Raw genomic sequence first — 6,168 nt, 5'->3', positions numbered from 1 at the left:
CTTCTCATTTGCTGTATCGTAACGTCTCCCGCTTCGTATATAGGAGCCCCTATCTTGGTTCTCTTTTGAAGTGTCATCCAGGCTTTCCTTTCCCGGAATCATCACATTATAATCATAATTCCATGGGACCCTTTTTGCTGTCTTTGTAGGGGAAGACTGTTGGTCTTTGGATTATGACCCTCGGTGGCATTTACATTCCAGCTTCATTATTTTTGGGTCGCGATATGATGATCACGGGATAATTAACTGTTTGATTCTGTGCCATCGATTCTCCCTCTGATGCGCATATATCTCCCTTTCCGAGGTTTTTAGTTTCTTCATAAAACTCCATTTCTTTATTATTTATCATGTCCTGCACGAGGGCCCTGAATTCCACGCACTCTTGGATTTTATACCCCACCTTGTATTGAAACTCGCAGTAGTTCCTCCCTTCTTCAGATTCTTTTCTTGAATCCAATACGATCAACTCTCTCTTGACAATCTCCTTCCAAACCCGTCTCAATAGGGTCCTGACTTCTGCAACCTCACTTTTGATCTTCTTGTTCCTGCCTTCGCTTATCCTATTCACTCCTTGGTCAGTATGATTAGAGAGCGAATTTCCTGCTATATTGGGTATGGTTGGGTCGTCAAACCTCACAATCCCCATTTTAATCAGTCTTTCGACTATTTTCTTGAACGTGGTGCAGTTTTCGATCGAGTGCCTGGTGATTCCCGCGTGGTATTCACATTGGGCGTTTGTGTCATACCATTTGAGATAGGGGGCTACAGTGGCTTTAGGTAAAAAGGGGACACTATATGAGCGTTGAGTAGGTTCTGGTACAATTCCCTATACGTCATGGGTATAGGGGTAAACTGTGGCCTTTCTGTGTTTTCCCTCGCGTTGGATTCTTGTCTCACAGTACTATGTTGATTGGTGGTCACAGTCTTTGGTTGATTTAAGGTGAGTGACTTGGACTGACCCTTATTGAATGTGTTCGTGTTGTTCACTTCATTATCTCTTTTCTTCGGGGCCGACTTCCTGGTATTTTCTTCTGCTTCTATCTTACCGCTCCTCACAGCGTTTTCAATCATTTCAACCGTCATCACTATGTCTGAGAAGCTTTTGGTGGCGATTCCCAACATATGAGTGATAAAAAGGGCCTTCAAGGTGTTGATAAAGAGCATCGTAGTTTCCTTTTCTAGAAGCGGCGACTGAACTTGTATGGCCACTTCTCTCTATCTTTGCTCATACTACCTGAAACTTTCATTTGATTTCTTCTCCATATTCTGGAGAGTGATCCTGTCGGGGGTCAAGTCCGTCACATGACTATACTATTCCATAAAGGCCTGAGCCAGGTCATTCCATGAGTTAATTTTAGCACGGCTCAATTGGTTATACCACTTAGATACTGCTCTGACCAGACTGTCTTAAAAATAGTGAATTAATAGTTGGTCATTGTTAATGTATCCCGTTATTAGCCTGCAAAACATAGTGATGTGAGCTTCAGGGTAGCTCGTTCCATTGTATTTCTCGAATTCAGGCATTTTGAATTTGGGGGGAAGGACTAAGTCTGGGACCAAACTTAGGTCCTTAGCATCAATCCCGTGGTGACTATCTGCACTTTCCATAGCTCTGAATTTGTCCTCTAGCCATTTACAACGTTCCTCTAATTGCTTCTGTGATTCCATGCTTGACTTTTCTTCTTCTGCAACCTCATCCAAATCGAGAACAGGCGGATAATTCGAGTTATTAACAAGGTTAGAGCCTGAGCCGACTTGGAAATTCATCGGTATGAGGCTCCGGCCTGAATCTGCTGAGGCATGATCGTAATAGATGGTTTTTGTAGATTAATCTCAGGCTTCATCGGTACATGTGTCGGAGTGAAGCCAGGGGGGTATTGAGGATCATCATTAGTTTCCTCAACATTGTCCATGGGGCCCTTTCCGTTATCCGTTCTTCCCATCAGCAACTGGGATAACTGACTTATCATCTCTTTTTGGGATTCCATCATTTGCTCCTTCATCTCTCGCTGAATCTTGGCTAGCTGTTCTTGCATCTAAGACTACATTTGTTCCTGCATGTCCTTTTGCATTTGCTTCAATTTCTTAAGTCTTTTATCCATTGACTTTTTCCTTGTACCGTAGGAGTGCGTAGTTGGTTGGTTTTCGTTGGTTTCCAGGTTACTGAAATGATTTTTAATTAATGAGAAACCTTTTATGACCTTTAATGCATAATGATGTGATGTAATGTAAATGCATGAATGCAAAGGAGGCATCAATTTTGATTCAATTCCCTTTAGAAAACTTCATTAGAAAATAAAATTCTTTTACATAAAGTTGAGTTACAAATAAAACTTTGCTCTAATCTTAAAGTCTTACTTTTCCTAAGCAACGAGGCCAACTCCTACCCGTGATCTGACTCCAACTCGTACTTCACGCTTAGTGTGTACGCCTGTACCGCTAAAGCTTGCAAGTAGTCAGCTACATCCTGAATCTCAGTTATGGCTTCCCCCTAAGGTAATCCCTGTTTCTGACTTGGTCTTGCGCATGATGAAGCTACTTTTTCCAACGATCCTCATTTGCCTCGAAAAACTGAATTCGTATATCACATTTTTGCAGTGACGCTTCTAATTCTTCTATTTTTCCTTTCATTTCTTCTATTTTGCTCAAAATTGCCCTCAATTCCATTACGGTGTTGCAGTTTCGGTACTGACGAAGAGACTTCTCGAGTTCTGCCACTCTAGCCTTTAATTCACCTTGCTCATTTCTGTTTTCTGACAGACTCTTCTCTAAATCTTCATTTCGTGCCTGAGCTTCTCAAAATTTCCTTTCCCATCGGTCGGCTTTGGTCTTTTCTTCTCAAATTTCATGGCGCCATTGTTTGGAAGTCTTACCTAACCCGTAGTCCTCATAAATAGGCATAACTTCTTATAGTCAGTCTTCAAGCCGTTTAGATCTTCTTCGACTTTAGTTTTCCCCTTTCTCCACTTTTCAGCCTCTGACCTTTGGACATCAACGTCTAATCTTAGGTGCATCCTCTCTTCCTCTAATTGTTCAATCTTTTTCCCAAACTCTGAACTCTTCTTCTCAAAGTCTTGCTTTACAATTTCCAACTCTGAAGGGGAGATTTGCAGTTGTTCCACCATAGGTCGAGTATTTTCCAAGCTTGGTCTAGGAACATTATTATTAACCCTCTTCTTAAACCATCCATCATACTCGGGCGTCACCATGGAACCGACAGCCAACCTCTTTACCTAATGAGTTTGCTTCCAAGCATCAGATAACTCTCGAAATTTCTTCTTATAATGGGCACCTTTAAAAGAGAATTCACACTGAGCAAGTTCGTAGGTTGTGGGTACAAACTGCCTCGATTTATTTTGCCTCAACGTAAGCAAAGGAGTATACCCAGTAGCTCCCCAAATTCCTAACAACGGCACCCAATCAAAGTCACCGCATCGATACATGATTTCATCAAGAACCATCCAATAGGCTCTCCACTCGATATCCCCCTCCTTAAGGTTTTGAAGAACTTCCATCCACTTCTCCTCCGAGATATCCTCTCTCCTTTGTATGGCTGCCTCTTCTTTTAAAGGGGCATAACCTTCAGAAAAGACCCGATAAGAAACCTCGTCTACCTTCCAAAAGTGCCCATGAAACCATACCATCAACAGTTGTGCACATCCAATAAACCGCCCTTCGCCTGTCATCCGACACGTGCTCAAGGATCTGAACGTCTCAGCCAATATTGTCGGTAAAGGTGTGATTCCCTTCTCAAGGCGATCGAATAAGTCAATGATTGCCTCGTCCACGTGCCTCAAAGTCTTAGGAAAAATACCAATCCGTAGATGCTTAAGGCGAAGATATCGACCCTCTTTCTTTCATCTGGATGCGTAAAAATCAAATCTCGCAAATTCTCCCAAGGGATACACTTACTATCTCCTTTTTGTTGAATCCGAGCAGTGACCCAAGGCTCACTCATTCCTGAAATGTTCATCAATTTCTTCACGAAAGTCTGACCATTAAAAAACCTGGCATAAGTCTTTCTAACTTGAACTTTCAGACACCTAAGTAGGGTAGTGTATTCCTCCATGGTAAGTACTAAGTCCACTTCTCCAAAAGTGAACACTTGTAAGCAGAATTCCAAAACTGAACCATAACTCGGAATAGATACTTATCCACTCTAATGTCTAACAAGTATGGTATATCACCATAGCTTTGATAAAACAACTGCTTGGTCTCTTCATCCCAACGAGCCCATATATCTCTCAACTCTTGCAGCTCATTTTGTGCTACGTTGACGCGAGTGAATTCCTGCAACTCTGATATATATCCTTCTGCCAAGCTATCCCCTTTATCTAATTGTAGCTTCTCTGACCATGCACGAACGGCCGCATTATCCTCGACTTTACCGGTTAGTATCAAATAATAGTAATAAAATGCAAGCACATAAACGATAATTACAACGCATATACGGGTAAATACTAAGGCTTGACGCGACTCCACCCAAGGATAGCTCTTAAGGTTCACTATATGTGGTTCGGTTCTAGAGATAAGGTACCCAAACCAGCCGATTCCTTAATCCTTACCCATTATAGGCTCATATAGATCGAGTTCGGTTCGGGGGGATACATTTCCCTATGACCATGCGGAGATGAAAATCTCACGAAATCATAGGTACGGATGTACCCCGGAAGCAATCCACTTGCCCATGCGGAGGTGAAAACCTCACGAAAGCATAGTTTCTGTGAAAACCTCACGAAAGCATAGTTTCTTACTCCCACTTAGAAGGTGTGACCACAACGGTCATGCAATGAAGTGCAGTATTATTCTAAAAGCTCGAACCATAACAATCATACAAAAAAATGCGATCATAAGTTTTCAAAACAAGTTTTTAATTTTTGACAAAAGGACAGTAAACAATCAATTTTATGGCTCGACTCTCAAATTCCCCAGTGGGGTGGCCAAGCTGTCGAAACCATTTTTAAAAATGCTAAATTTAATGAAAAATAGGGAATTGACTTTAAAAAACGGAAATGGAGTCGCCACCATCCTTTTTTGTTTAGGTGTGACCGGATCACCAAGAAGTTTGGTCATTTTAATAAAACATTTTGGTTTATTAAAACAATGATTTTAGTCTACGTAAATACGAAAGAACGGGTTCGAGAGTCGGTTACGTATGAGGAAGGGTTAGCACTCTCATTGCTCCCAAAATTGGTACCAAATCGATTAAATACTGTCCTTATGTCTAAGATTTAAAAATTTTGAAATGTGGTTCCTTTTATAAACATTTGAATAACCCGAGTTGGTTGTCAAAATTCTCTTGTTTCAGAGGAATACAGCATCACATCCAGCACGATTGGACACGATCCTTTATACCCTCGAAACACGAGAAATTTTGAGTTCTGAAAAGTTTATATGTTGAAAACCGCAAAAAGATGCCTAATTATTTAGTCCAACGAGAAGGTCGAAACCCAACACAGTAGGGCACGACTCCTCGAATTTCTAGACATTGGACATTGCCTTATTTTAGAATTTGGAGAACATGAGTGAAATTCTAAAGGAATATTCGATTATTTTGAACAAACAGGAGATCGCAACCCAGCACGATAGAGAACGATTCCCCGAATTGCCAATCATCGAGCACTACCTTTGTTTTGGAGAATTTTTAAAAGAATGAGTGAAATCCCAAAGGAATATTCGATTGTTTTGAACAAATGAGAAATCGCAACCCAACACGATAGGGTACGACTCCCTAAATTGCCAAACATCGAACATTTCCTTTGTTTTAAAGAGTTTTTAGAAAACATGAGTGAAATTCCAAGGGACGTTCGATTATTTTGAGCAAACGAGAAATTGCAACCCAGCACGATAGGGCACGATTCCGCGAATTGCCAAATATCGAACATCGCCTTCATTTCAAAGAATTTTTAAATAGTTATAAAACCCGCTTAAAACAAATTAATTTGTCTTGAAATAGGATGAAATAATTGATTTTTAAGAGTTGAAAACCATAAAGCAACATTTTGTAAGCCAAAAGAAAAAAATAAAAACATGGGATGATGTATGCGCATAAATACCATGATAGACGAATGAAGATAATATAGCCTATTTAATCAACTAACAAAATAAATATGGCTAGCCTAAAAAATATAACCCAATTTCAATCATGCATGGAAAATAATTGATATA

This window comes from Gossypium arboreum, chromosome 8 (assembly GCF_025698485.1).
Source record: "Gossypium arboreum isolate Shixiya-1 chromosome 8, ASM2569848v2, whole genome shotgun sequence".
Taxonomy (NCBI): Eukaryota; Viridiplantae; Streptophyta; class Magnoliopsida; order Malvales; family Malvaceae; genus Gossypium; species Gossypium arboreum.
The sequence above is the reverse complement of the archived record's forward strand: the minus strand, read 5'-3'. Positions refer to the sequence as shown.